The sequence below is a fragment of the Dermochelys coriacea genome, chromosome 10 (genome assembly GCF_009764565.3).
Source record: "Dermochelys coriacea isolate rDerCor1 chromosome 10, rDerCor1.pri.v4, whole genome shotgun sequence".
Classification (NCBI taxonomy): domain Eukaryota; kingdom Metazoa; phylum Chordata; order Testudines; family Dermochelyidae; genus Dermochelys; species Dermochelys coriacea.
In genome coordinates, this window is record NC_050077.1 from 701,930 (window position 1) to 726,537 (window position 24,608).

Sequence of the window (24,608 nt, forward strand, 5' to 3'; positions counted from 1 at the left end):
GAGATAACCTGTTGATCGCCCCTCATTCCCAGTAGGAGGCAGGAGCCCTCCCCTCACAGACATTCCTGCCTGTGCTTCCTCCCGGTATCCCGCTTTCCCACTTACCTCAGGGCTTTGGTCTCCTTCCCCCGGTGAACCTAGTTTAAAGCCCTCCTCACTAGGTTAGCCAGCCTGCTGGCAAAGATGTTCTTCCCTCTCTTCGTAAGATGGAGCCCGTCTCTGCCCAGCACTCCTCCTTCATGGAACACCATCCCATGGTCAAAGAATCCAAAGCCTTCTCTCCGACACCACCTGCGTAGCCATTCGTTGACCTCCACGATTCGACGGTCCCTACCCAGGCCTTTTCCTTCCACGGGGAGGATGGACGAGAACACCACTTGCGCCTCCAACTCCTTTATCCTTCTTCCCAGAGCCACGTAGTCCGCAGTGATCCGCTCAAGGTCATTCTTGGCAGTGTCATTGGTGCCCACGTGGAGAAGCAGGAAGGGGTAGCGATCCGAGGGCTTGATGAGTCTCGGCAGTCTCTCCGTCACATCACGAATCTTAGCCCCTGGCAAGCAGCAGACTTCTCGGTTTTCCCGGTCAGGGCGGCAGATAGATGACTCAGTCCCCCGGAGGAGAGAGTCCCCGACCACCACCACCCGCCTTCTCCTCTTGGGAGTGGTGGTCGTGGAACCCCCAACCTCAGGACATCGCATCTCATGCCTCCCAACCAGCGGGGTCTCCTTCTGCTTTCTCCCCCCAGACATATCATCTGGTCCACTCTCCGCATTGGTACCTGTGGAGAGAACATGAAAGCGGTTAGTTACCTGTGTCTGTGTTACTGGAACCCGGACATTCCGCTTACCTCTTCTGGAGGTCACATGTTGCCAAGCTTCTTCACTGGCCTCTTGGCTCCTCTGTGCAACCTGCTCTACATCTTTAGAGCTTTGTGCCCCTAGAAGGCTATCCTGAGTTTGGTCCAGAAAATCCTCAGTCTCTCGTATACAACGCAGGGTCGTTACCTGTTGCTCCAGACCTTCAATCTTCTCTTCCAATATGGAGACCAGCTTGCACTTTGTACAGACAAAGTCGCTTCTGTCCTGTGGAAGAAAGACAAACATGGCACATCCAGTGCAGGTCACAATAGCTGAACCCCCCCCTTCCATATCACCTACCTACTATGAGCTTCCTCAGAGACGTTGGCAAGATGTAAGCCTCAATGGGCTCACTCCAGGCGAACTCCCAGGCAAACTCCTGCTGTGAGCTGCTCTGCTGTCCCCGCTGCTCCGCTGGATACCACATTATCTTTCAGCTCCTGTGTGTATCAAAGAAACACTTGGCTCATGTTTCAAATAGTTTATGGCCCATGTTTCAAATAGTTTATGGCCCATGTCTGATGGCCGAAAATAAAATGAGTTTATGATTTAGAAGTAGAAAAGGTTAACTCTAAGTAACAATCAAAAAGTTAAAAAACAGAGTAGAAAAGTTGCTTTAGTTTTTAAGCGTTTTAAATAATTTTGCCTCCTTCCCTGAAGGATTCCGTATAATTCAATGAGAAAAGTGCATCAAATCCTGGGGGCTGCTCTGACTTGACTGAATTGCTGAGAGGAACTATAAAGCAATTGTGGAGAAACAATTTGGGTGGCTGCCTGCTGGAGGTAGACTCTGCCTGGGCTGCCCTTCATCCCAGCACAACACAGAGCCGGGACAACAACTGGCCCATGGGAAGCGAAAAGATTCTGTTCCTTTCAAGCCAGACTGCTGCAGTGATGGGACGGGGATAGGAACTGTGTGCACCAGAGCACAGAGTCGCCTGCTCTCTGTTCCTGCCTCCCAGGAGGGACTGTTACTTGTCACTGGGAGAGGAGCTGTTCATAAGACAATCCCTCTGCTGAGATCTGCTCCATGCTACAGCGATGTGGTAGGCATCTTGGGATAGTACCTACATCTTCCTGTGTCCATGCAGCATCAGGAGCACACACGCACTCTCAGGCTGGCTTCATCTGCCAAACACAGTCTCTGGAACAAAGTTGCCAGTCTCAGTGGGAAGGTGGAAGGACACGGTTCCTGGGAGAGGGGTTCTGGAAGTCCCACTGTCTAAGGAACAGTATCATGGACAGTGCTCAGGCAAGCTCCTGACACGTTTGCAGCCTTTATCCTGCTGGATATGTTTGCTCTTTGGGCAGTGAGTAGTAAAAGCTCAGAGTAACTGCTGGCTGTGGAGCTCAGCCGGGCCTGCTGGGGAGTTTGCCAGGGGGTGCAGAGCCATTTGGGTTTCGCCACACTGACCCAAAGAGCGCATTTGTGTCCCAGGCTTTGTGATGGAGGTGGGGTTTCTCCACACCTGGCCCCGCACCTGCTGGAAGGAGCATGGTCAGGGCAGTGTGGCAACGCCAGGAGATGGGATTGTTATTCAGAGCGGTCATTTCAGACCTGACTGGGTCGTTTGGAGGTGGAGGCGGGGCCTGACAGCTTTACTGCTCAATTGTCTCTTATAGATTTTGAATAAAAATAAATTGGCTTCTTTTAAAAGGACAGCTGCAGAAAGCCTATGTAAGCAGAAGTGAGCGGCTCCGAAGCATGGCAGACAGCTCTGTATTGCAGTGCTTATTCACTGCCAGCTGACAGGGATTTCCAGGGCCAGTGCACAGAGGGGCTGGGATTGGAAAAAGCCTCTTCCTGGGCTGAAAACAATTCTTAAAATAAATAAATGAGGAAGGTGTGAGAGCATCAGCAGCCCACTGTGGCCATGCCTGCTACAACCCACCCCCTCGACCACACCTACACCCACCCCAGCCTGCACCTGTCACAGCCCCTCCTTGGTGCTGGGATCGCATCTAGAGGGGCAGAGGTCCAACCCAGCACTGGCTACCACAACCCAGCCAGGGAGCCAGGAGAGGGCCCTGCCCCAGCCAGGGGAGAAGACACAGTTAAGGGGCCCCTCTTGTGTAAGCTGTTCCCAGCACTGCAGCACTCACCTAGGCTCATCCCCAGGCACCATCTGGGAGCTGGGAGTGTTGGGAGGTGGGGAATCGGTTGCCTTGTTGATGTGCTAGTACCTCTTAGTCAGCCTGACCCCTTTCCTTCCCCAGATCCTATTTTCTTGCTCCCCGAGAGCCCCCTTTGTGATACTGTTGGTTTGGGGGCGGCATTCCTTGCTGTGACTGAGCTGCTGAATAGTTTGTTTTGGGTACTAGGTTTTACAGCCATACCGGCACTGGTAGTGTTGGTCATTTTCACAAGGGGCAGCACCTTTGTTGCTTGGGCACTGTGAGGAGTCACCTTTGGTGGAGGCACCAGGCGTCACCAGAAAGGACACACCCCATGTGAGGAGAGGGGAGAAGCCACTCCAAGCAGCCAGCATTGGGGTGGAGACTGGAGGCACAGCTTGGGGGAGGTGCTATGGAGGGGAATGTGTTGGGGGCATTGTGAGAAGGTCTTTAGTCTTGTGGGAGGGAACTTGGGGAGCAAGTGGTGCACTGAGCTCAGCAGAAGGCAACCCATGTGGACTGCCTGGCTGCCCTGGCAAGCTGGCCAAGGGATGTGACTCATGGGGCTGAGTGTTTGTTCCAAGTGTTGGAGCTGGTGGCACCGGGACTGTGTTTTGTTGCTTTCTGAATTCATATCTCCTTCCCAGGATGCCTTCTAATGCTGGCCCCGTGGGAGGCAGGCACTGCGCATACCCTAGTCTGGGCAACAAAACCCCGCGGCGCTAGTGGCGAGTTCTCTTTGCATCTATAAGATCTTATTTGCTCAGAATCTTTGTCTCTAGATTTTATATGTTATCAGATTGTCCTTTCCTCCAGCCAGTGTCCTGTTGCATTGGCCTCCTCAGGTGCCCTTAGTCACCAGGACTGTCCAGCACTGAGGTGAGGTGTTAGGGACTTGCTGGGGCCAGCAGCGCAGAGTCTGGCCGGGAGTGGATGGCCAGATGGGTAGCAGAAACAAGGGGGTCAGCACAGGAGCTAAAGCATGGTGGGAGAAAGGGAGAGAGAGAGTTTGAAAGCAGACTTTATTGAGGACAGGTTTGGAGCACCCCCTGCGTAACTATGTGTAAGCAGTGGGGCTCAGGAGAATTAAATTCTGCACAGCTGCGCAGTTGGGAGGCAGCTGCCTTGGCATTAAACACACATTCAGGGCCTGGGTGGGGTTCTGGGATGTAATAAGAGGAGTGTAACGGGAGGAGGTTGTCAGCCCAGGTGCCGGTGCTCCAGCCACAGGCATGTGAGTGAGCTGTCCAGGGCCAGGCAGACACTGCCCCCAGCTCTATGCAGAAGGGAAGTGCAGCCATGTCCTTTGGAAAGAAAGGGCTAGAACTGTCACGAAGTGTCTCCCTCAAAATCAGGGAGCTTTGTGCTCCAGGGCCAGGAACGGTTGTTCTTAGGGGCCAGCCAAACAGCCTCAGCAAACCTGGCACTCAGGCCTTTTCCTGCTGTGGGCTGACCTGGGCCTACGGCTGCAGAGTCAGGCTTGCAGCTGGGGAGCTGAGTGCCTGTGCAGGCCCATCACTGGTTTGTATTAAGATACAAGTCTCTTTGTTTGAATTTAGCAGCCCAAAGAGCCAACCTCCCCACAATGTTTCTCACTGTCTCTTTTGTGCCTCCCCCTGCTTCTCCACTCCTCTGGGGCAAGTGAGCACCTGGAAAATTCTAGGAGGGGAGGTGAGATTCAGGCAGAGCTGCACTAACCCCACCCGTCTGATTTCACTTCAGCCGTAATCTGTGGGATAAAATACAGGCCAAACACTGACAGTTCTGCTGGGCAAGTGAAATATGCCCCCTGCCACATATGACACCCTGTAAGGAAACATGGACTTTACTGTGAGTCTCACAGCATTTAGTGTTTTTCATAAAGCCCCAGCTCATGGTGTCATGTGAGAATCTCAGCTTTCCTTACAACTTGTTTGTTTTTCTAGAAAATTGCAGAGAAAGGTATGAAACTGTGACTCCTACAGGCTCAAAATCTAGAGGGCACAAGAATCCAATAGCATTTTTAAAGATTTATGGTTTTAAAGCCAATCTCATGATCATTTGGAGTTTGGCATTGGTAATGCTGTGTGCATGCCCTGCTGAAAGGGGGTGTGAATTCTGTCACCAGTGGCTCTGCTCAGTTGGTCTTCAATGCTGTAACAGATGGGATGACGAAACCAGGGCGTGGCCTCATGTAGCCACCCTCTCCTTTCCTTCACAGAGGTACTGGCTGCTAGCGTCCAGATGGGGCTTTTCATGCTGGGACCTATCATCCAAGCAGGCCACACCTTTGTGCTAATGACGATAGTAGCTGCAGTCTATACCATTGTATGCCAACAGGATGCAGCCCCAGGCGAGCAGCATAAGCTGCCGCTGATGGCACAGAGAAGCCATCGCTCCTGGACCAGAGGATATTGTCTGCTGAGCTGTTTAACTCAGCAAGCCTGCTGATGTGCATCACCCCCACTTCGACATTGTAACTGTGTGGGACTCTTTGGAGGGCTCGCGCTGAGTTGAGAGCACACGAGCAGCTCCTGCACAGAAACAAATGGCTGGAAGGAAAATGCCTTTCATCATTCAAGATAAAGAGCCTGACAAACCTTTGGAGACTTCGCTTCACTCAGGAATTAAATTACAAGAGTCAGCTGGTGTCAAATAAGTTTCATTTAATAGGTCACTCACTTAAATAAAGTTTTTGTGGAAATCAATAGCTTCTCCTGCAGCGGGCAGTGCAAGACAGTGCAACCAGCACTTTGCACAAACCGTTTCATTTCACTAAAAAGAGACACCCCCCAGCCACCTCTGCTTGGTTTGTGCTGCCTCAGTGCAAGGTTCATAATTGACCGAAAGCTGGGTCATTTTTCTTTTCCTCATCACAGTGAGCAAGTGACAAGCTGGAGACACTTTGATACAGAATTGCTCCAGATAAGGGCAACCAGGCAAACCGGCAGGAAAGATGTGCTGTGGGTTTGGGATTGGATAGGAATGGCATGGAAGCTGTGCGTTTTGTTCATAGCTGAAGGAAATGAGGATAAGTCACGGAGGCATTTCTCAGTGTTGAGGTCTGTAGGACAAAGCCCCCATCATACCCCTTAGCAGCACACGACCCTCCATGCACTCAGATCCTTGTGTGTTACAAAGTCTGTCCACTGACGACTGCAAAGGGGGTAATGCCTTCTGCCAGGGCTGCACCCATGGGTGCAAACTCCAATACCGTAGGGAAATGGGGCATTGCTGTTAGGTGTTTTTGGTTTGTCTGTTAGTATCCTATGAAGAACTGAGGGGACTATGGCAGCTTTCGGAGCTATCCCCCAGGTGCACTGTGTGCAGAAGATGAGAGCTGTTACTACTCCTACAATAGTAAAATAATTGTTTCTGAAAACTGTTGTTTCCTCCACTGTGCTTATGCAATTGCTGAGGTTGACATGCCACCTCCAGTCCCATTTGTCTTGTTGCATGGCATGACAGATGCAACCCCAGCTGACACTCTTATGGGGCTTTACACAAATGACCTCACTTGGAGGCTCTCACATACCCACTGAAATTAGCAGCAATAGACACAAACACCCTTAACTTCCTCCACAGGAAAGAGGGCTTAGCTGGAGTAGGATGCAGCAGATGTCAAGTTTTCCAAGCAAACAGTTTCTCGCTGGCTGAGTGAAAAGAGCAGTTATTTCTCTGAGCTGCTTCCCACCTCAGGGCATCGCCTGAGACACAGGGAAAGAATTACCAAAGGGGGTCTAAAAATCAAAGGGGTTTTGGCAAGGCTGAGAAGTACATTTGATAAAGGGGAATTCCCCTTTCCCTTCCATGCTCAGTCGCCTCTGAAGACCCCAGACACTCCATCTCCTAAGAGAGTCTCTGCTGTTCATGAAGATTTTTTGGCTGGCTGCTAACTATGACAAACACAGGTTCAGACAGATACACACAGGTGCAATTCCCAATGAAATAGGAGTGCATAATAAAAGTATAAGCTGTCATTTCCTTGAGCATTCAGAGATGGCTGACAAAATGATTAGAAGCCTGGAAACGCTTCTGTGTAAAGAGAGATTGAAAAGATTGGGACTGTTTAGTGCAGAGAGGAGATGACTGGGAAGGGACATAACAGAAGTATATACAATAATGAATGTGCAGAGATGGTAAATGGGGCATTATGTTCCCTCTCAGCACAAGAGGAAAGGAATATTCAATGAAATTGAAAGGCAACACATTTAAAACTGATAAAGAGAAATCCCTTTTTTACTGAGTGTCAAATTAACCTGTGGAACTCACTGCCACAAGATATCCCTGGGGTTAACAGGTTGGCATGGTTACAAAGAGGATTAGACATTTATTTGTGTAGTGAGCACATTCAGAATTATATAAGATTAGAAAACTCTCCTGCTTCAAGCTATAAAACAGCCTCAGAGACAGGTCCCCAGACTGGAAGGACCTCCACCATGGGCAGATTATTCCGTAATAGACAAGGAGAGGGTTTCTTGCACATGGTGCTGGTCAGCATTGGAGAGGGGATGATCTGCTATGGCAGTTCCCGTGTTTCTGAAACACCATGGGGGCAACTGTACATGATTAGCTGGTCAGTTTGTGTCCGATCAGGGAAGGACACTAATGGCTCCTGGCTCTGCTCGCTTGACAGCGAGTTGGGGAGCCGCCTGGGGGAGCTGGGATGTAAACTTGCCATGGTCAGGATTTTCCTGGATCTTATGGGTCTGACAGTGCAGAAAGGTAGAAATCTGGGGCCAGCTGCTGTAGTGTAACAGGCCTGATGGCAGTTCCCTGCCCTCTGCCAAGGATGCGGAATCAGGAGTTATTTAAAACTGCCCAAGCTTTTCATGGGTTCTTTCATTCAGACACAAACTGACCATCTACCCTTGCACAACTCCCTGAGATTCCATTGTACCCAAGGAAATAAAAATAATAGTTTAAACCATTTCAAATATGGCAGTAAATCCCTAACAACGCTAACCTTTTCCAAAGTATTAAATGCATCCCTGGCGAATTCTCAAAGTTGCTGTTAGTAAGAAGCTTGAAATACCCTCTCTTTGAACTTCATGTTCCTAAAGTAACTAACAAGCTGCACAGAGCATTGAGTTTATTAGCTTTCTGACTAGCACCCAGACTAGCACCCTGGTCCTGATCTGACCCATCAAACATTAGCAGTTTTTGGCATTATGAAGGCAACAGTTCATGCACGAAATCACAGACTTAAGATGGAAACTGCCCCAGCAGAGTGAGTAAAGTGCATGGTGATGTCTAGGTTGAACCACGAAACTACTGACAGCTATGGACAGCTTGGTATCAGCTAAGAATCTACTGAATAAAGACTACTTATTACTCATTGGAAGGATCCTAGGGCATGATGGCTGCTTGCCTGGAGTGTTTGGCAGAGAGCTGCAATGCAATGTTTTTAGACCCAGGGTATCAATCTCACACAGCAGAGGTGGTCCGACAACATTTTTAATTATGGTCCATTGGCCTGGCCAGGTCATGGGAGATAGAGCCATCCACTCCACTTGATCCCCAGTGGATTTTCCCAGAAAACTGGGAGTTTGCACTAAGGTGAGGGTAAAGTGTGGCCCTTATGAAGTAACTAAACTTTCAGTATAGTTACTGCTCCACTCAGCATCGCTTGGTGGGTCTGATATCAAGTATTTTCAGGATCAGCACTATTTCAGCCAGCATACAGTCCTTACTATTAGTACACATACTCGCTTCTTTAAAATGGCCCATTTCCCAAAACTGCAAACAGTCATGAGCAAAACTGAGTTAAAGGAGAAATTTAAACATTCAAAATGTGAATGATAATTGGGAGTTGTTTAAGAATACTCTAATTGAGGGGGCAAATAACCACAATTCCACAATAATGAAAGAAGGCTACTTCCATTAAAAAAACCTTCATTAAGAGTTAAGTAAAAGCAGCAATACAATTAGATAGATAGGTAGATGTAGGTATAGATATATATACACACATGGAAACATGGGGAAGTTGATAATTAAGTGCTGACTGGCAGTTAGGAAATGCAGACAATTGATAAAGACACCTAAGGATACCATTACAGATCTGTAGCCAGTAGTGTTAAGCATAACACGAAGGAATTATTTAAATATATGAGGAACAAATGAAATCCTAGAAATCATGTAGATCCAATGCTAGGTCCGGATTGTCAGTCATGATGCAGAAAAGGCAGAATTATTCAATAAATGTCTGTTCCGTATTTGGAAAGAAATGGAATGATGTACTCATATCATACAGTGATATTTCCTGTTCCATCAGTAATTACAGAGAATGTTAAACAGAAATTGTTAAAATTAAACATTTTTATTATGAGGATAAATACATTTTCCATATGGGGAGAGATGAATCAGACTGGGACTTTTCAGACTGGAAAAGAGACGACTAAGAGGGATAGGACAGAGGTCTGTAAAATCATGGCTGGTGTGGAGAAAGTAAATAAGGAAGTGTTATTTCCTCCTTCTCATAACACAAGAACTAGGGGTCACCAAATGAAATTAACAGGCAGCAGGTTTAAAACAAACAAAAGGAAATATTTCTTCACACAACGCGCAGTCAGCCTGTGGAACTCCTTGCCAGAGGATGTTGTGAAGGCCAAGACCAAGGGTTCAAAAAAGAACTAGATAAGTTCATGGGGTATAGGTCCATCAATGACTATTAGCCAGGATGGCAGGGATCGTGTCCCTAGCCTCTGTTTGCCAGAAGCTGGGAAGGGGTGACAGGAGATGATTACCTGTTCGGGTCATTGCCTCTGGGGCACCTGGCACTGACCACTGTCGGAAGACAGGATACTGGGCTAGATGGACCTTTGGTCTGACCCGGTAAAGCCGTTCTTATGTTTTTAGGAACCAGGCCAGCTGGGAGATATAAAGGCAGTCTGAGTTCAGGCAGGATAGAGAGATGTGGGTGGGTGTGTAGGAGGGCTGAGAGACAGAGACAGAGACTCTTGCAGTTCCTGGGTACAGAGCCCATGGAGTGCAAGCCTACAAGGAGAAGGAGCCAACTGGGAAAGCCTCAGCAGGGTTAGGACTGTGAGCCCTGCACAAAGATTTGGAAGATTTATGCATTTAACTTGATTTGAAGGACTGGGAGGGAGAGGATGTGTGGGAGGGTTCTCGTGCAAACACTCACAAGATAAAGATTAAGCAGGGAAGAAAAGACAGTGAGGAGGCATCTGAAGCCAGCTGGGCTGAGCCCCTGCTCTAGTTGCCTTAACTGGTGTCTGCTCTGAAACTTATTGCACAAGTGGGTGAATCAGGTACACGACAGGGGCACCATACAGTGTAAAATACCCATGTCTCTGTAAATAGCTGAGCTGAAGTCACCATTGAGAAGGCAGTGCCACTAAGTACTCATATTTAGCTCTGTCTGAGAAGGCCACATTGCCATAGGACCCTGGGAAAGAGTCACAGGATGTACCGCTTTCTGCTAACACTGACCAAGCAACTTTCTTAGAGCAGGAGAAACAGTCCGCTTCATAAAAAGAAAAGGAGGACTTGTGGCACCTTAGAGACTAGCAAATTTATTTGCACATAAGCTTTTGTGAGCTACAGCTCACCATTGGCTACAGCTACAGCTGTAGCTCACGAAAGCTTATGCTCAAATAAATTTGTTAGTCTCTAAGGTGCCACAAGTCCTCCTTTTCTTTTTGCGAATACAGACTAACACGGCTGCTATTTTGAGTCCTCTTCATGTTGCTCGGCCTCTGACTCTGCCGCACTGCATCCTCTGCCTGCCTGCCTTCATGCTACAGATTTAAAGAGACAGTACTCTCCTCCTCCTACATCTCCTAAGAGTAATTTCCCTGTTTGTCTTATCACCTATAAGTCACATTCTTACACTCTTTTTTTCTTGCAATCCTGCAGTGCTGGGCTCCGTTACCTGTTCATAAGGTGCAGGGAGATCAGCAGCAACAGCGATGTAGCCGGTATAGGCAGATTAATTTCTAGGCCACTTCAGGTGCCATTAAAAGCCATTTAGTTCTAAGAAAGGACAAGTTCACATTCTACCTAACATCCCAAATACTTGTAATTTGTATGTGCAGCAATATTGATTCCTAGGGCTCTGCTGACTATAACATAAATGGACAGCAACTGGTAGGAAGAACTTCCTAACATCCCTGTCTCGTGCACCCTGAAGATACTGAGTGATTTGTACATTCCCAGCAGCTGCAGTCTGGTGATAATAAAGACTTACGTTATCTGCACAGTATCAAGTACATCCTGGCTGCAATTTTCTTTAGCAGGAGCTGGGCAGAGAAGGAGCTTTGTATGTTTGGCTCTTTCTAGTTTCTATTCTTCTGTAAACAATAACCCCCAAGTGCCCAGGTCCTTTTCAGACTGTCGCTGGATAACACACTGGAATTCCCATGTTTGTTACAAAACAGACACTAGCTGTTCCCTCTCTTCTGATGGGGTGTTTTGTGTCTGTGTTGTGGATGCAATTATTGCTCAGGGAGGGAGGTACCCTGAACTCCAGACAATTCATACAGACTTGCCTCAGTGGCCCGGATTTTGCTTTAGAAAATGGGCTTCTGTATAAATCCCTCCCTCTGATACCTGCACTGCCTCGTTCCTTGTTTCATTTAGACACATCTTGGGTGACGAGTGGGAGGTAAGCGCACAAATGCTGCTAACAACTGATGAGATTTGTGCTTAGGCCTCCTATACAACACTTAGCAAATACACCTCCTGAGTCACTGTCTCATCTTTCTGAAATAGTCACGCTCCCAATGTGGGCGTCGTGCTGGGAGAGCACCCCCTTTCAGCTGTGTTAATAGGCTCAGAGCATATTCCCCCATGGCATGTTCCCTGGAGTGTGTTTTTGGTGTGTACAGTGATCCTAGGTCAGTATTAGGACACACAGAAAAGAAAGGGGTCTATGTTTCTTTGTAATGTGCTCACATGCCATTAGACAAAGTGCCAGAAAGAAAGTGGCAATTGCATTGCAATCAAACATAGAATGGCCCCTTGTGTGCAGCCTCTCTTGCATCTCGAGAAGAAAGCACCCCACTTTCCTGCTTCTAGCTCTCCATTGTCCACCCGTTCTTCTTAATGCGCCCGTCACCTCAGCACCAGCTCTAGCCTTTCTCCTGCCTTTGCAGCTCCGTGATCCCCTCCCTTGCCCCTTCTCTTTTCTGAGGCTTTCGGACTTTACACTAGACAGGAAAGGAGTTGGAAAATCTCCCTGCTCCATCTGTAAATTTAAGCAGTGGCAGCATCTTGGCCTGTAAGCTCATCTCAGAGCCTCTGGAGATGCTCTCAGCAGCTGTGCCAAGCCAACACCTCTTGGGGAGGAGGGGCTGCTGGTTTTCCAAAGGGATGAGGAGGCCACTCAGCACAGCAACTGCGGCAGCTCGGTTCAGTGCCCAGCGGCTGGAGAGGCACTTAGGCTCTGCTGAGACCATTCTCTCCTGTGTTCTTGGCTGTGTTGGAGGCATCTGCTTGCATTGGATGGAGTTGCAACATCACTTCCTTTGAAATGCTTCAGGACTCGCCTCGGCTGCCAGCCCCAGCCCCAGTTTGCTTTGGTTAGACGCTCAAATCCATAGGGATTTTTTTTTTAAACAGAATAAGATTCCTCCCTCTTGTGGAGAGATAAAGCAGCCAGTGCCCTGGAATGACTGAGCTTTAGAACAAGAGGCTCTGGAAACTGGTCGCTGATGAATGTATCCCTAGCAGTGGGCTGCTGTGACCCTGAGTTGCTCATGCCTCATTCTGCATGGCAGGAACGTTTGCTGACTGTATGAACAGAAAGAGGGGGGTCACCTGGAACTCCTTCCCTGTCCTTGCTCATGAAGTAACCTCCCTTCCAACATCTCCCACCAGCCTTTAAGACAATGAGGTACCGAGTAACTCAAGTTCTATTTAAACTATTGGCAGCATGAAGTTTGACCTCTAGCCTGTGTCTGATGGATGCTTCCTGTTTCTCTGTGTGTGCTGTCTGTACCTACCAGCCCTGTCCAGGCTGTTGTGTAGATTGGCCTCATTTTACTAGCAGGGCCCTGGTGTGGCATTTGGTGCCCTCTGATGTGGCATTTAGATTATTTTATTTGCTACGGGTGTGGCAATCCAGACAGGAGCGTGTGGGTGGGGCAGGGTCTGTCACCACGCAGGCGCTGATGGAGCAGGGAGTGTCTGTGTGTGTGTGTGTGTTGGGGGGAGACAGACCTGGCAGGCTGTAGGGCTAGCAGGGTGTGTCTGTCTGTATGTTTGTGTGTATGGGGGGGAGACTCTGACCTGGCAGGCTGTAGGCTAGCAGGGAGTGTCTGTGTGTGGGGGGGGAGGTGTCTCTGACCTTGGGGGTGCGGAGGGAGCAGGGAGTGTGTATGTGTGTGTGTGGGGGAGACTCTGACCTGGCAGGCTGTAGGCTAGCAGGGAGTGTGTGGGGGGGGGAAGGAGTGAGGTGGCTCTGACTTTGGAGGTGTGGAGGGAGCAGGGAGCATGTGAATGGGGCAGGGTCTGTCACGATGCGGGTGCTGATGGAGCAGGAGCGTGTGAGTGGGGGGATATTGGGGGAGTAGGACAGAAGGGGGTACCTCCCCCTCCTCTTCCTCCCAGAGAGGTGGTTTGCAGTGTTCCCGGATCAGAGAAAAGACCAGGACAAGCTGTTTGTAAAGGGGAACATTTAACATTCCTGCTTCTCCCAGGCTGCAGTCGAGTGGATATTGCACATCACCGCTGTCAGCCTCTGGACGTGGCTGGTTTTAATTCATTTACATTTGTGTCCCCTGTATCCTGTGTGCTGGTGCCACCTTGTAAAACTCACCTAGTTCCTGAGATGCCTCCAGCCAGTTCCTGTCCCCAGTATCATCCAACCCCTCCCAATGCACGGGCGGAGCGGTCTGCCGCCAGTTTGACGCTTTCCCCAGTGAGTCCAAAGGCTGGTGTGTTTGGTCAGGACGGCTGTGCGTTCCTAGTGTGGAGATGTTTCAGAGTAGCAGCTGTGTTAGTCTGTATTCGCAAAAAGAAAAGGAGTACTTGTGGCACCTTAGAGACTAACAAATTTATTTGAGCATAAGCTTTCATGAGCTACAGCTCACTTCATCGGATGCATTCGGTGGAAAATACAGCCACCGAATGCATCCAATGAAGTGAGCTGTAGCTCACGAAAGCTTATGCTCAAATAAATTTGTTAGTCTCTAAGGTGCCACAAGTCCTCCTTTTCTTTTTAGTGTGGAGATGAAGCCAGTGTCTCAGAAGGCGCATGGGTTGTGCTCACGTTCTCACACCTCCAGCCACTGGATCTGAGTGTGTGTTGGCTGAGGAGGAAAGGAGCTGCAGCTGCGCAGGGACACTGTAATTAAACATCCTGCAGCCCGAGGATCTGGCACTGGCCAGCTGTGGGTGTCTAATTGCATTGAAGACATAGCCTCTGGGGCTGTTTGTGTGAAGTTTGAACACAAGATTTATTAAAACCAGAGGCAGTGGTAATAAAAAAAGAGCAACTATTTGAGTAATGCTCCTGGGACAGGTTTCAGAGTAGCAGCCGTGTTAGTCTGTATTCGCAAAAAAGAAAAGGAGTACTTGTGGCACCTTAAAGACTAACAAATTTATTTAAGCATAAGCTTTCCTGAACTACAGCTCACTTCATCGGATGCAACAAATGCTCTGCAAAACCCAGGGAGGCGAGCACTCCTTAGCTTAGCTACAGAGACAGGAAAATCTTGTCTCCAGAAATCATGCCCTGACAGCCCAGAGGAGTCTCCTCCAATGCCTCATCCACCCTGCTTAGCAAGTCTCAGGAGTTAGAGTTCATGGTCGTGTCCCCTCATCTCCCTTGGGGTTTCTTGCACTTTCCCCATTGCTAAGTCCAGCATTGCAAAAGGCCTCTTTGCTCTCCACTTCCTTAGACCCCTCCCCCAGGCAGGGCAATTCCCTCAGTTTTGGCTGGAGAGGTTAGCTGATGCCCTTATGCTTGACCTATCCAGTTTCTGTCTTAGCTGGTCAAAGAAGTAGCATCAATTTGCCTCTTTTTAAATCCCTCTTATCAATTTGCCTTGCTCTGAACTATAAACCATTGATTGACCCCAGGCCCTTTCCCATGGCCTGATCCTCTGCCGCCCACCTATCTTTATAGCTATGGACATTGCTAAGCCGGGTCCTCAGCTATCTGCAGCTGTTACATTAGAATAGACTTGGGCTGCTGCCCGGGGGGACAGAGCACGTCTGCAGCGCTGGGTTTTCAAGGAGAGAGAGAATTGCATGTTCTCACATTTTGCATCTTGAGACATGCAGAGAAGGGTGTATTTTCTAAATACTTTCCAGTGCCACTTGGGTGCCATCTCCTATGTCTGGGACTCTTCTAGATGTCAGGACTTGCTCCTGTAGCTCCTCAGTTGGCCTTGGAGACAGGCCATCATGACACCTGTGTCACTGTGCCCACGCTGGGCTGGTGTTTTGAAAATTGCCCTCTGTCAGCCTGGTGGAAAAGCCCAGGGTTCAGTAGGAATGCATATCCTTGGACGACTCCAGAGGCAGCATAGAAGAGCCTGTTTTATAGAACATCTTCCAAGGGTAAATAAGACTTCTCAAGGACCCCAGCTCCCCCTTTGAAGAGCAGAGTTAACAGTGATATAATTTAAAGGGCAATCTCTAACCCAATTTAATTTATGACATGTCTTCTGGCTGTATTGTTGGTTTTGCCCAGCTATGGGGAACCCATATATTTCCATATGATTATACACAGATGCACTGGCAGCGCATCCTACAGCCAATTCTTCCCACTGTCCACAGCCCCCATTCTCAAGATAGAGGGCTGCACATTTAACATGCAGCTATAGTGCATACACATCCTTTAAGCATCACTTAGAAAGAGATGTGGATCAATTTTTTTTCAGAAAATGACATTCTGAAGTAGGTTAAATCTACCACTTTTCCACATTTTCTCAGAGAGATTTCATCTGGCTGGCATACGTGCTTTCCATGGGAAATTATTTATGAACTGCTGAGTCCCTGATCTACTCTTCTTGATGTGACAATAGTAGATCCAGAGGAATGACCAAGGTTAGCTTTATAGTCTCACTTCAGATATGCCACCAAAGAAGTTATTCAGTGCCTCTTGCTGGTAGTGCCCAAACCAAAGGCCAATTTAGCTCAGCAAAATCCTTCAGGTGAACATCAAGAGGCTATCACACAAACATCATCACACATATTCTGCCCCAGTCCCAGAAGAAAGCTCTGCAATTCCCTGTCTGTCATACCTTACACTGAAGACAGCCTTCAGGAAGACAAAGGAGATACAAAGGAAACATAGGAAGCCCCTTCTACTTTAGTTACAACATTCTATTAAATTATTCACAGCCAGCCAGACCTCAGTAGGGTGAGAGTCAGTAGAGCTTATGGACCCAATAGGAATGGGATGGGCCACACTCTTTGAATCAGAATGGACACAGAGTTGGCGCAGTCTCACCCCAGCAGATAATTCAAGATGTGGCCATTTCCTCAGCGTCCTGTGGGGGCAGGTCCCTTGCTAGGATTACCAGGGTGTATCTCACTTAATCACTTCCCTGCCATGGCAGAGGCCTTGTGCACTGGTGATCTAAGCTGCTTCTGTTATCTGTCTGTGGCACATGATAGTCCAGTCTCCGGTGGGCTGTCTACCTTGTGCTAATCCCAGTTGCTGTGTTTAGTGTGCAGGTGCTGGTGGTCTGTGATATACAGGCTGTTGGACTGGGTGATCCGGTGGTCCCTTCTGGCCTTTGACTCTATGATTTTGGACCCCTGGCCCTTTTTGCACTGGGAATGTAATGCCGTATCTCAGCTCCCTACACACAGCCAGCCAGCTATTCTGGTGCTGGTCTCATTATAACACAGGCTTTATTGCTTGTCAATATTTTGACCTCTCTGACATATTATCCCCTAGGGCAACCGAGCAACATTAATAATCTAGTTGATAATTATCCTCTGCATGACTAAAGTTATCACTAGGGTCCTGTGTAAATCCTACAGCAAAGATGACAGATTTCACTGGCTGGTCATCACCAAAATGGGAAGAGGCACAGATTGTGACAGCTTAATAGGCAAGGTAATAAACCTACAATAAAGTCATTTATAATGTGAGCAATGATTCTCAGACTCTATATTTGTTTTCCATGCTAAACAGAAGATAAATGTCAGATTAGGAACAAGATCTGAGATTTCTATTAAAAATATTTGGAAAATGTCATTAAATACCAGCAATATGCAGCTCCAGCAGTAGAGACATAGGCCTTAATTACCAGTGTGAGATGCTTGGAAGCAAACTGGGGATACTAATACTTGCTTCCCTGTGAGGGGGGCAGAGAGGGTGGATGTTTGTACAATTCTTGGCCTGTCCCTATATGGGGCCCAGCCCAGTTCCACTCTGAAACACTCAGAAATGGTGTGAGCGTTACAGCAGTAGAAGCCTGGCACTGTATCATAGGGGCTGCTAGACCAGAGGGGTCTCAAAGTTGGTGGAACTAGGGCTGTGATTTTCAACCTTTTTTCATTTGTGGACTCCTAAACCATTTTGAATGGAGGTGCGGACCCCTTTGGAAATCGTAGGCACCTGCGGACCCCAGGTTGAAAACCACTGACCTAGGGAATTTCTAGGAGGTTCTAAAATTTCCTACAGGATCCAAACTTTCATTAAAAAAATATATAAAGGCCTAGTTCTTGTCACTGCAAAGAAAACATCCCTTATAGAAACAGCAACATCAAAGTGTATTGGATATGTAGCAATGGGTATGGGGCAGTTTACCCCATTCTCACTCTAAAGGCATGAATTCCACTTTGGAATTGTAAAATTAGTTTCTGTGTAATGAACACAAGTGTAATGGGCGGTTGCCTGTAACACTGACCTGGCTGTTCGCTATGATGTATCACAGACTTTGAGTTTTCCCGTCTGCAACTGCACAAAGAATTCTGGAGTGTTGGGTCCGGGGGGGGGGGCGAGGGGGAGCAGTTTGGGGGTTACCAAAGGGAAAGTGGGTGGCTTGGTCAGTGCAGACAGGCTGAGACTCCCTGCACTGGACCGGCTGGATGAGGTGAGGGCAGAGGAGCGGCAGAGGTGCCCTTATGACCAGAGAAGCAATTGCCTCATTAATTCTCCTGGGCAGTGTCTGGACGGTGTTGCGTGGGCACCCGGGAGGGAAAAGGGTGCACATCCCATGCCCTGATGGAGTTGCACAGGGCTAGAGGGCAGGGCAGGATGCAGAACTGAGCTTGGAAGTGTGGCTTGGCTAATGCCCCCTTGGGACTCAGTGGCCCAAGAGGAATGGCCCTGTGCAGAGAAGTCCATTAGTAACAGGCTGTAGGCAAAGTCCATGCAGCTGGGTCAGGAACAGCAGTAACGGGCACCCCAGGTCACACTGCCCTTTCAGATCCTCGAGCTGGGCTGCTCAGTGCGGGCCCTCCACTCTACGGCTCCTTTCCCTGTCTCCCTCGAAGTGCTATGCTACGCTACGCTGGCCCTGGAGCTCACTGTTTGCTTGTCTCCTGCGGGGAATGACAGGAGCCATTTGCACTTTGCTGATACAGAGTGAAGAACCCAGTCGTTATTGTGCAAGGTTCCTGTGTGGCCACCTCCTGCTGCAGGACACCTGGGGTTGTTTGTAACCCTCCTTCTTCTACTGACTAGCTGGATGCACCTTCAGGAAAGAGGGGAATTAACACTTGCAGTGCCTGCCAGAACTAGGAAGAACGACTGGTTGCTTTACTCCTGCAGAGGACAAAGCACAGGGTCTGTCACCAAGGGCAGAGTTCTTCAGGCCCAGTTTCTGGAGACCACTTTTGTCTGACAGCGTGGGCTTGACAGCAGGGCTTTGAATCAGAAGCGTGGCTACGGCTGAACTGTGAAACATCTGGCTGCCCACAGAGATCCCTGGGACTACCCCACCCACTGTATAAGCCACAGAGGGTCTGGCTGCACTGCAGTGTGAGAACTTGAGTGAGCCGACAGTGGGTTTGTCAGCATAGGGCTTGAGAGTCTACAGTCAATAGTAACCCCTGGTTTGAATCGTTGAACCCTGGATCCCAGCCTGGGACTCCAGCATCTGCACTGCTTTATGTGGGCCTGAGTCCAACCACCCATATCCCAGACTTCCCGGCACCCTCCCAAAACATGGCTGCTCTGACCCTCTGTTTGCTGTGCAGTGTGACCAAACGTGACTGTTCAGAGGACAAAAGAAGTCAGCCTGTGGGATCCTTTTGGCAGACTCCCAGAGCATGAGTCCAGTGGGGCTGTGTCTACACTGCAGAACAATAGGGCTTGAATCCTGGGTCCAGTCCTAGCATTTGACTTAGGCTCAGACCCTCCACCCCCCATGGGTTCTGGGACCGGGGGTCTGAGCACGATTTGTGTGTCGATGGAAGGGGGGTTAGGCTTGAGTCCTGGGCTTACACTGCAGTGTAAACATCCCCACAGTGTCTTGGCCTCCTCCCCTCCCAGCGGGTAAAGGTACTTCCCTTGGCTGTCAGAAGCCAGGCGTGCCAGGCAGGGGGTGCAATACTCAGCCTTCACTGTGCACCCTCGTGCCTACGCTTAAAGCACAGTCTCTGTTCCTACACCACTCTTCTGATAGCACGTGCTCTCTTCTTGGAAACACTGGAATTTAGGACCTGGGGGTAGCTCTGGGCATGTCCTGCTTTGGAGTGCTGGGTTTCTCTCTGAAGCTCCTGCCCTCGAGGCGGCATCCTGGAGTTTCTCTGTCTGAGGCTGTCTCTGGGCAGGTCTACACTGCGGGCGCTAAGCAGCAGTACGGGAGCCAGGCTGCTGTAGTGTCGCAATGCTGATGCTTCTGACAGCGACAGAAGGGATAAGTGTAGACGAGGGCTCAGTGCCACAGAGATGGTTTCTATGTACCAGCTGGCCTGGCCAGAGCCTGGCCTGACAAGGGGGGCATGAGTGGGCGCCGTGTGTCATGTGTTTAATTACCCAGGTGTATAGCACATTCTCGGTGCATCCTTTCACTTACACTTCTGCTACATGTACACATTGAGTCTGCACCCTGGTGTGTCTAATCTAGTGAGAGCTTTATTGATCCAGTCCTAGCATATGTTCCTCTGAGCTCCCTACTGCTACACAAAGGGGCAAATGGCTGCTTGTTCTTTAAAACAATATGACTTTTTGTGACGCTCCATGGAGACATTGATACTAAATATTGCAGCACAGCTGGGATATGAGTCCTAGAAATCAGATTTACTCAAAGAGCGAGGGGTAATTAAGAACTGGAGCAACAGTGGGCCGGCTCCCCCCATCCCCAACCCCAGGGGGACACAGTGCATTTATCAGGTCACTCTTGACATCGGTGTTGCAGCTTTTGGGGCATGAACTATTGAATTACAGTCGCTGGCAAATATTGTTTCAGGAGTGTTGAGGAGAGCGGTAAACAGCATGCTGGGTGGTGACAAATACACAGCAGCTTCTCACAACGCTGGCCCAGTGAACAGCCCAACAGCCACTGGGGGCTTTCCCTTGGCTGCCCTCCTGGCAGGAGGCATGCAGGGCAGCAGCTCTCTTCTCCTGGCCATGCTGGGCTGAATTAGAATGAGGGAGTCGGCAGGTTTGTTTAGTTCCAATTCCTCTTTCCCTTAAATGATGATTTTATTACCCAGCGTGGTACTAACAATGGCAGATGAACCTAGAGCCTAATGAGGCACCATCTGTGATTCAGTTGCTTCAGGAAACAAGCAAGGCAGGATCTCTGCCTGGGCTTTGCACATGGTGTGATCTGGGCTATCCCTTCTGGGCTCCCCTGGCCTCGGAGTGTGATCTTGATGGGGGCTCCAGCCACAGGTTTCCTTGGAGCTGTGATCTTTCTGGTCCCTTTGGAGAATCCTGGTCTTGGCTGCAGGCCCTTGTCATCATGAGACCTGATCAGCGGCTGGTGGTCTCAGGTTCTGCTCATGGTGAGTTATTCATGGAGTGGAGAGGTGGTTTGGGCTGGTATGGAGGATGTTTTCCCCTTTGCTTTCCCTGCAAGCACCATTTGCCAGGGAATTCTCCTCGTGGCTTTGTTGCTTGTTAGACACGTTAATCCCATAACCCTGCCAGCAATCTCTGCAGCTACGTCCGGTAGGTAAAGTTATGGCTCGGACGCAAGCTGTCCAGTCCCAGGATGACCTGTTTACATCAGTGCTGCCTGCCTGTGGTGTTGCTTAGAGAAGCATAGATCAAGGTAAATAAGGGTGAATGGGAAATTCTCTCTGACATGTCATGTTCATCTGACAGTCAGCAGAAAAGGAGTGCTCAATTACTGCATTAATTAAATGGGTGACTCCCACAGCAACCGTAAAGAAGTTGCTGGCTGCATCTGGGGGGTGGGGGGTGAATGGGAAGTTAATTGCCAGTTACAGTCTCTGCCATTCCAGCTGCCTGTAATGTGTGTGTTCCTGTTTATTTGGTCTCTGTTTGAACTGGGAAGAGGGAAGGTTCTGCTCTCTGCTGTTTACTCATTTTTAAAATAACGATTTAGCTTCTAAACCTGCCATGCCAGGAGCGAGCTGAACCATGTGCCAGGAACAACATGATTCTTCCAGTAACGTTTCCCTGCCCTTGTACCAACCTGGTTCCAGCAGCCCCAGCAGGCAGGTGAGCATGACACACCCCTGTCAGAGCAGGTACTGAGGATGAGGAAGAACCACTTTCTCACTGGAAGGGAATCTGACTTATTTGAATGTGTCCCTGGCCAGACTGGGGGGTCTGTCCTTTTCTGCTGATACTGGGGCTTGGAACAATGTTGAGAACCCAGATGATCTGTGTTGTTTTCAGAGAAGGTTCAGCACAAAGAACATTCCCAGATTTCTGACTCTGTGCATGGAAGAGACCAAGCAATGGGTAGCAATGACCTTCCTGTTTCTTGCAAGTCTTGCAAGGACACTTGCAAAGTCTCAGAGCTCCAGTTCTGAAGGTGTGCCCCGATGTGCCGTCAAGGCCAACCAGAGCTCTTACTGGAAAAAGGGTGAGCTCTGGGAGCGGGCAGTCTGCCTGCAATAGGTCTGCCACACAGTATCTCTGAGGGGATGTCACCTCTTGGTGTTATCCAGGGGGTGGCCCAGCCTGGCTAAGAGCCTGATGAAGGTGTAAGAGAAGTCCTGCTGCTGTGGTCTGCGTTTGGCCCTGCCTCTGGATTTCTACAGCAGAGCCCCATATAGACCACAAAAAGAAAAGGAGTACTTGTGGCACCTTAGAGACTAACAAATTTATTAGAGCATAAGCTTTCGTGAGCTACAGCTCACTTCATCGGATGCATTTGGTGGAAAATGCACCAAATGCATCCGATGAAGTGAGCTGTAGCTCACGAAAGCTTATGCTCTAATAAATTTGTTAGTCTCTAAGGTGCCACAAGTACTCCTTTTCTTTTTGCGAATACAGACTAACAGGGCTGCTACTCTGAAACCTGCCATATAGACCACAACTCCTAGCGTTGTGAAGCTGTCTTGGATTGCAATGCGGGGAGTAAGCAGAAATCTGACCAGTGTGTTTAACATCTAGAATAAGCATCACTGTATCAGGCCCCCTGAGAACAGGTCAAATCCCATTCAGCAGGTACCGCCCTTTACTTTTTGTGTTAATCATGGTAGGAACTTTGACCTGAACCCATTAAATGTACAAACAGAAGGCATAAAAAAATCAGCAGACCAGAAAAGCCTCTGAATCCTGAAGCATTGTGTGGGATGGTGTCAGTTTAGCCAGGCCCCAGTTTAGCAGAGTGTAAATACAATCCTTCTCGCCATGCAGAGAACTGTCCTTAGCCAGAGCAATGGAGAAGTTAAAGTTGGGAGCAGTTCAGCGTCTCGGAGACAAATCCATCCCTGGTGCAACTCTGAGATGTTTCTTTGCTTTCACTGATAAAAACCAGATTACATGGAAGGCAAAACAGGGAGGATGCCTGGCCCAGTGGACAGGGTACTGGACATAGTGCACTGGGCCAGCGTATTGCTACTAGCTACTGGCTAGTGCTCTGTTCTCCTGGTTGTCCCCACATACCATGTGCAGGACTTCATTTTCACTCAGCTCAGTGCCCTGCCCTCTCTTGGGGACCAATTCCCCCCTCCAACCCTCCCAGGAACTAAGCTCCACATGGGATGTGCCGAGAATTGAGATTCTTCAATAGAAATCTTGCAGATGTCTCTCTTCCTAAATCGTTTTCTCTTTCCTTTCAGTTCAGAGATGAGCTGGGGGATGGCAGCAGTGACAGGAATGTCTGGAGCAGACGGGTTTGGTTTATATTACAAACAGAGGGGCTGTAAATTCTTCCTGGAAATCATTGCAGTGAATGAGCTGGGCCCACAGTCAGCACTGCTCTCGGGCAGAGGGTTGGGAGGAGCTGGGCACATCACTTTAGAGGATCTAGTCAATAAGAGATGTGTGAAATCTTCAGTCTTTGCTGTTGCTGGGCCATTATTAGTATTATTAGCAGTTTTAGCTTCTAACCCTCCATGCCCTGGTTTTGGGGGGGTTAACTGTGTGTCTTACATGACAAATATAGCAGAGAATTGGGGTGTTTCCAGGCACCTTCTGTCAGGGCCGGCTCCAGTGGCACCAGCTTGGGGCGGCATTCAGAATGGGGCGGCAGTCTGTGTCCTGCGGTGGCAATTCAGCAGCAGCTCCGCCACTCTTCGGGGGGGGGGGGAGGCAATTCGGCGACTGCTTGGGGCGGCAAAATTGGTAGAGCTGCCCCTGCCTTCTGTAGTAAGTTATGGGAACATACTTGGTTCGCTGGCTCACCCTTAAGAGACTTTAATACACAGAAAAAAGGAATAATCAATGATTACCTGTAAGAGGCAATCAGCCAGCGTCTTACACCCAGAGTCTTTTCATTTATTCAGTATGTTCACTTCCAGTAAAGCTTATCGCTGTATCTTGAAGCAGCACATTCATGAGTGGGGAATAAAGGAGACTAAAGTCCTAATCCTGAAACTATCTCCAGGCGGGCACAGAAACCTGCTTGTGCAGATTGGTGTCTAGACCTCTATGCATTTAAATGCAAGGCCCTCGTGCCTTGTAATGCACCCTAGGCAATCTTACCTTTCATTAATCATCAGTGTAAACACTCTGTTACACCATACTTAAAACTAACCCTGTAAAGGCAACATCATGTGTGACTTGACCTTGGCAAGCTTACAAATACCAAACCTTTACAACCAATCAACTCATTAAAATGTTTCAAAATCTTTAAAAAATCATCTCATTTTATCCAAGTATTATTTAATAGAAAACCTTGCTTTGAAGCCTTTTAGGGTTAACATTCTGTAGATTTTACATGGGCCTTATATTTGAAACATACACAACTGCAGAATGAAGCATCCTTTTTCTTCTAACCAGCTATAAAAGGGAGTTTTACTAAAACTAATTGAAACTACAATTGCAAACGTAACCATTATCTTTCAAGGCAAACCCATTTATGCATCAATTAAAGAAGCAAAATATCTTTCATTGCACATGTTTTAATATGTTTATTTGAGAAAACGCTCTTCCTTCCTGTCCTTGGATGGAAGGAGGAGATGGCACTTGTCTCCTTCCCTGGAGGATATTCGGGGGTGTCTCATTTGCAGGCATTCCAAGTTTTGTCCGTCAGCAACGGGCGCCTTCTGTGCATCAGCAGATCAGCATTTTCTTCAGTTTTTACCCCTCTTGCGAGTACATTAAAGTTACCATCAACTGGAATATTCTATATTTTT

The 24,608-nt window shown here is 48.6% G+C and overlaps 1 long non-coding RNA gene across 1 annotated transcript in view; it reads left to right on the forward strand.

Annotated features, from left to right (window-relative positions):
* The window catches only part of LOC122456071, a 49,283-nt gene extending 27,236 nt beyond the window's left edge, over positions 1 to 22,047 (forward strand). Inside the window, exons 4-5 of the long non-coding RNA XR_006274711.1 lie at positions 20,992 to 21,103; positions 21,401 to 22,047. This is a non-coding gene — a long non-coding RNA (uncharacterized LOC122456071). The remainder of the gene's footprint in view (positions 1 to 20,991; positions 21,104 to 21,400) is intronic.
* The last annotated feature ends 2,561 nt before the right edge of the window (positions 22,048 to 24,608 follow it).